This window comes from Choloepus didactylus, chromosome 2 (assembly GCF_015220235.1).
Source record: "Choloepus didactylus isolate mChoDid1 chromosome 2, mChoDid1.pri, whole genome shotgun sequence".
Taxonomy (NCBI): Eukaryota; Metazoa; Chordata; class Mammalia; order Pilosa; family Megalonychidae; genus Choloepus; species Choloepus didactylus.
This window is the reverse complement of record NC_051308.1, coordinates 150,693,864-150,700,891: the sequence shown is the minus strand read 5'-3', so window position 1 is coordinate 150,700,891 and position 7,028 is coordinate 150,693,864.

Genomic DNA, 7,028 nt, shown 5'->3' with positions numbered 1-7,028 from the left:
AAACTTTCTGACAGGAGAGCTACTGGGAAGGATCTGGGGGCAAGTGGAAGGGGTAAGGGAAACTGGCTAGATGTTGGCGGTCTGTTGCATTCTTTCAGGAGAGGCACAATGGTGGCTGGTGCTAGACTGATGATGTAGCCATGGAGACAAGAGGAGGTAAAAGCGATCGGCCAGGCTCCATCACTCAGAGAATGCAGAAACTTCAGAAGATCCCTTAATGAAGCAATGCAGAGTCCATGCAATAGATTTCCTTTTGTAAAATTGTGAAGCCATCTGTTATGTGCCACTGGTGTTTCTTTCATTTTTCATCTTATTCCAGAGAAGGGTTTGCCAGCTAAGATTCCATCAGTGGTATACCACGGGAGGAAGTTTGATAAGTGAATTTTCAGTCTAGATAAAGAGGGGAGGAATCTTTCTCAAGGCTGATTTTTCCCTCCCATGTAAAGATGAAATGCAGAGGTGGTCAGGACTAGTGTCCTAAGCTCTCTTGATTGCCCTTTTTCACTCCACCTGCTGACTCATGCCCAAGCATCATGCTTTTGCCCTCCCCCCATTCCTAAGACCCACCCCAGATGCCATCATAACCTACTCCAAAAAAAGTATCTGATAAACAAATTCGCATTAAGATGTTGTGGCTGCAACAATTGGCTAGCTAGCCAGGAGAATCAAATAGCCACCAGCCGGAGACTAAAGAGATCCCAGGCACTGATGACATGAACTTGGGGAGGGGAAAGGAGAAGGCCCCAGGTGGGATACATCTATGTAGGAAGGGCTGCCCACCCTCCCAGTGGAATGGATGTCTATGTGGGGAGTGGATGAGTGGAATCTGCCGAGGGAGTATGGAAATGTTTGTAACTCCCTGGCTGGACAAATAGCTGTCCTGTATCAGGCCACAGGACCACTGGGGATTCAGAAAGAAAAAAAGGGCCACCAGATTGTGGCTGTGGTGGGCTGGCCATTGTTAGAGGCTGTATGCGCCACTACTGAGGAAGTTTTAGCAGCAAAGGTGGCTGTAAGCCACCTGGGAGGTAAATTAAAGCTAGAAAAAGATATAAGGCTAGCACAAGCAGAATTGAAAGAGGCTCTGGATGAATGTTTAGAAATATTGGCATACCAGCACACTAGAGTAAGAGGGCATAAGCTGCCCAAAGGGCAAGTTAGGTATATCCTGGCTTCTCCTGACTGGGACCCTAAAGTGTGGGACCCTGTTGATACCTCAACAAAAGATGATGAGCCTGTCTGACTGGGAAATTGATACTAAGGAAAGTAGGCATACTTGACCTCTGTTCCAACAAAAGGTTAAAGCAGAGGAAGTTCAGCATCCTGATCCCCCATGGAGGGAAGAGGATGAGGCAGTAGCGCATCTTCTAATCAAAAGGAGGTTTCCCCGGCCGAACTAAGAAATATTAGTAACCAATATTGACAAAAACTTAGCCATTAGTGACCTGGTTGCTCCTGTTTCATTTTGTGTTAAACCTTGCTAAAATGTTCTTTAGAATATTTTTAGATTTTTTCCAGTCAACCTGTCTTAGGCTTCACGTGGAGAAAACAACAATGGACATTTCCTGTGCTTCCACAAGGATACCTTCAAATGTGAAAATCTTCAGAAGAACCTGACTACTCTATCAAGTTCTTGGGTATTGTCTAGTTGGGTAAAACTAAGGCAATTCCTTCAGTTGTTGTTGTTAAAATGCAAAGTTATCCCACATTGCTTACTTCTGAACAGTTGATGGCTTTTCTTTGTTAAGTTATTGCAAAGTGTTTATACTCTATTTAGTATGAATTTTAAAACCTTTGTATACCCTAATTAGAAAAGGAAAAGTGTGGGAATGAGATTTTCCACAGCAGGCTGTGTTTAAAAAGACTAAGTGAACTATTTTGCAAGCACAGGCTTTAAGGGGGGTGGACCCCAATATACCCTGTGATTTGGATGTGGCCAGGGCCAATATTGGCTTTGGGTGGGGTTTGTGGCAAAGGCAACAAGCTAAATGTGTACCTGTTAGATTCTGGTCCCAACTATGGAAGGGCACAGAACTCAGATATAGCCCTTTAAAAGAGCAATTGTGCACAGTTTGTAATTCTGTGTCACGAGTGTTGAAGGTCTAATTTAGGTGCCCAGTAACCTTACAGAAGACCTTACCCATACAGATATGCAGATATGGGACACTATCAATGAGCCCCATTTTGGGAGTGCGCAGGTGAGCACACTAACAGAATGGAAAGTCTACCTCCTATAATGTGGCACTTTTAACAACAGCTCTTTAACTACAGAGGTGCATGAAATTTTAGGTCCAGCCTCCTATGTGAAAGAGCAGCATGCCCTATTTCCTGTTGATCCTCCAGAGTTAGCTCCTCCTATGCCCACTGTTGATGGACAAGGAAATACACCTGACTCTGCATGGATTGGCACATGGACAAGCTGCTACCTGGACAACCGTGACTGTTCAGCCCAGTACTGACACCATCTGGTGGGAAGACATCTGGACTGCCTGCCAAAAATATAAGGTAATCATTTCTCATGTCTCTGCCCACAACACCAATTCATTACCATATAACATAGAACCAGATGCCCTAGTGGAATTCCATAGCCTAACACCAACGATTCATGAAGTGGCTGAATGGCTGTGCTGGAAGACTGAGCACCAAGGACACCAGATTCCTGTCACCTGGTGGCAAGTAAACTATATTGGCCCCTTTCCTCTCTCCAAAGGGACAAAATATGCCTTCACCACTGTGGATATGGCTGAACACTTAAAGGATGATAGAAACAATGGACTTGAGGACTGTATCAGCATTAACTCCAGATAAAGGGGCTGGCTGCCTTCAAGCCACAATGGGGCAATGATAACAACTTTCTCTTGCCTGTGCCACAAACACTAGAAATTGGGGAAAATAAGCTCAATTGGCTCTGGTTCTGGCCCATGCAGCCACGCTGGTTGAGAATTCTAAGCTCATGGGTATTAGAATTACATAGGAAACTAACTGTAGTTCTAACACTGAAGGGCTCCCTGCAGAGGGAGGAAACATGGTATTTAAAACCCCCTCACCTGGAACCCTTTCATCTACTATGACGACTTAGTTTATATATATATATTGTTAAACCACTCAGCTGTCCAATTTAATGTTTACATGTGTTGTTAATTCTTGTTTAAAAAAAAATAATGTGCTACTATTTCGATAATGCAATGACTAAAATATTTTCAGTATTTAGCCTTCTAACAAGTGTAATAATATGTTGTGAAATGCTTAAGAACAATTTCCAGAATTATTTTGATGACTTGAATGTAGAGGGTATAAGGGATGTCTTTTTCTTTTTATTATTGAAGGAAAAGGAAGTTGTTTTTTCCTAAATGACTGGTTGTATCAGAATAAAAAAATAGGGGATATGGAACAAAACCTAAATAGGTGTGAAAAGTTGCAGAAAGTTGGTGGAGAGGGAAGTTTGTTTCTGTGGTCAAGGTTGAGAAAATAGTAAAAACTAGATATAGAATAAAGTGGAATGCCTGGTAGTGTTAACCTTTAGCTATTTTAGCCCAGGCAGTACTTGTGCTAAATGGTAGAACTCATTAACCTGGCCATAGTGCCACTTCCTAATAGGTTGATTATCTCTCTGTACCAGTGTATTATTACTATGTTGTTTATTGTATTGTTGTTGTGAATTATAGATGTAAAGTCTGTCCTATGGTCAATGCAAACTGTTGTGCACGGGTGGATTGTGGCAACCCGTGGCCTGAGCAAAACAGGCCTGCAGATCTTTGGTGCACAGCAGTCTGCATGACCTAGGCAGCTAAATGTTTAACCTATTGTCTTTCTAAGCCAGTAAAGAGAAAAGGGTAAATTGACCTTAAAATGGAACTTTATGCAAGCAGGCAGGAAGTGAGAGGCTCTTAGTCTCACAAAAAGAGCAAAATGTAATTGTTCAAGTGTTATTCTAGTCCTTCCTGCACCACCCCCCAGGTCAGAATGACCTGTTCCCGTATCTATGCTCTCCCCATCCTTAGGAAGGTCTTTGTCTTAAACCATTATAAAAGGCTATCTGCCCTTTTTTGCATCACTCCGTTGTCTTCCCTGCAAATGAGATGGCTGCCCTGCCTGAGAGAGCCGTCATGATCTCTCCACGACTTCTCACTCTGTAAGTAAGCCCTGAATAAAAGTTCATGTATCAGAAAATGCTTGTCTTCTTTGGCCTTTGGACTGGCATGGCCCTCTTGGGCTGAGACAGATGTAAAGAAAAGGGTTATAAATGACTTCTTCCAAAGAATATTCATGTTTCAATATCTAAAGCAATGAATCTCTAATTATGGAAGTTTAGGCATCAGGTAACAGATGATTTGGGAGAGCAGAATGGCATTGTTTCATCCTTGAAATCACACTACCTTCCCAGTTACCCACTTCTAGGCATGTTCTCCTTATAATTTGCCTCTCTTACAACATGCGGGCAGCAGAGGTAAGAAAAGGAAAAAACAAAAGGCAAAGGGTTGACCAGTTTCCCACAGATAATCTTAGTAGTTAAGACAAAAATAGGACATGTCATTGCTCACAAATTTTCCATGGCTCTACACACTCTCAATAGGAAATTGCATCAGTTTCAATTTCTTAAATGTAATCTGTATGCTGGCAACACCAATTTATATCTTCTATCCTGACTCCTTCTCTGAGCTCCAGGCTCCTGCATCTAACTGTTCACCGACCTTCTCCACCTGGACATCTTAATTAACGTGTCCAAAATGGAACTCTTCATTTCCCCCACAGAAACCCAGACTTTCCCAACTCAGTAAATAGCAACACCACATACTCGGAAACCTGTAAGTCGTCTTTGACTTCTACCTCTCTAACTTAGTTTCCTAGGGCTGCCGTAATAAAACACCACAGACTTGGAGGCTTAAAACACCAGAAATGTACTCTCTCACTATTCTGGAGGCCAGAAATCTGAAATCAAGGTGTCAGTAGGGCCACACTCCCTCTGGAGTCTCTAGAAGAAAACAGTTCAATGCCTCTTCCAGCTTCTGGTGGCTTCAGGCATTCCTTGACTTGTGGCCCCATCACTCCAATTTCTGTTCTCATCTTCACTGTGTCTCTTATAAGGACACTTATTGTATTTAGAGCCCACCCCAATAATCCAGGACGATCTCATTTGGAGATCCTTAATTTAATTACATCCACAAAGACACTTCTTACAAATAAGGTCATAATCGCAGACGCTGGGGATTAGGACATGGACATATCTCTGGGGGGCAACCATTGAACTCACTGCATTCTCCATCACTCCTCACAGCCAATACAGACACAAGTCCTAGAGAGCTCACCTCTAAATTGTATCTCTCATCCATCCATGTTCATCTACCTTCATTGCGATGAGGATGCTATGCTTCACTGTTTCACTGCTTCATGGCTATGACCCAATTCAAAGTAACTCCATCTCTATAGAGAATTTCTGCAATAGACCCAGCAGCAATGGTTCACTATTCTGCCTCCAATTCACACCCTATACAGCAGCCAAGAGTGACTTCTTAAAAATATAAATCAGATTACAATCGCTCTCCTGCTTAAAAACTTTCGGTGCACTTAGGACTCCCTCTGCACTTGGAACAAATCTGGTATTATCTGGCCCTGGAGTACTTCCCCAACTTTTCCCCAGCCCCTCTTGCTAACAGTATTCTAGCCACACGGGCCTCCTACCAGTTTCTCAGAGAGGCCGTCCCTGGCACCCCATCAAAGACTGCATTCTCTGCTACTCTATAATGCAGTATCCCATCCATGACTTCTGTAGCATTTCTCAATTTATAATTCATTTGCCAGCTTATCATCTACCTCTCCAACTAGGCTGAACCCTCCTGAGGGTAGGGGACCTTCCTGCATGAACAGAGCACTTGGTAGATGCTTAATAAATATTGTTGAACAAATGATTGAATTAATTAATTAATGGTTCCCATTGATTATAGTATGTACAAAAAAACCTTGCCTGGTATTCAAGGCCCCCTGAACTCTAGTCCCAACCTTACCACCTACCCTGCCTCATCTGCCACTTCTCAGTGTGAACCTTCAGCTCCTGCAAAGTCAGTCTCTTCATCAGAATAGTTAATGTATTGTACCAATGTTAATTTCTTATTTTGGATGACTGCACTACGTTTAAATAAGATGTTAACATTAGGGGAAGCTAGGTGAAGGTTATACACAAACTCCATATTTGCATTTTTTTCTGAAGATCTAAAATTTGTTCAAAATTAAAAGTTAAAAATGCCTTCTGAAATCAGGCTTACCAGTAATTTTCCAGAATCATCTAATTGTTCTTGTTTTCCTGAAGAAAATTAAAAGGTCACTCACTTTGTCTTCCTTCCATCTTTGACTTGCACCATGTTCTCCTTCTGGAATGTCCATTCCCTCCTTTTGCTTACCAAATCTTGGTTTTCTACATCCAATTCAATTCTTTCCTCCTTGATGAAGCTCTCTGCCATCATTCCCATCCAGGTAGTTCTCTCCCATCTCTCTGATTTCTCTTAAACTGCTGTGTACTACAAATTCACTGATTCAGGTGATTTTCACTTATCCTTCCAGCTGGACCATAAGAAATTAAGAGCAGCTCTGTGTTTTATATTTCTTTGAATTGACCATTATAGGAGTTGAAACAATGATATGTCCTAGAAACCAGCTACTGGCTATTTGCTAGTCTCAGTTCTGCTTGTAATTAGCTGTGTGACCCTGATCACATTACCTTATCTCTCTGGAGTTTATTTTCTTCATATAAATAATAAAGGGCTAGACTCTATTTTTAAGGTTCCTCTAGCTCTAAAATGTCAAGATTTTAATGATCAAATTCAACAAATCCCCATTAGAAATGGATGTGAGGATTCACTTATTATTTGAAAAACTTAGAAGAGTGTCTAGCACTTAGAAACTACTCAATAAATGAGTTGCCAGTAACTCCTTTTTTCTCTAGCATAGAAAACTGAGGCTCAGAGATATGAATAAAGTAACCCAATGTCACAGCCTAGGTCCTTCAGATTAAAAAACATGCTCTCCCCCTCTCT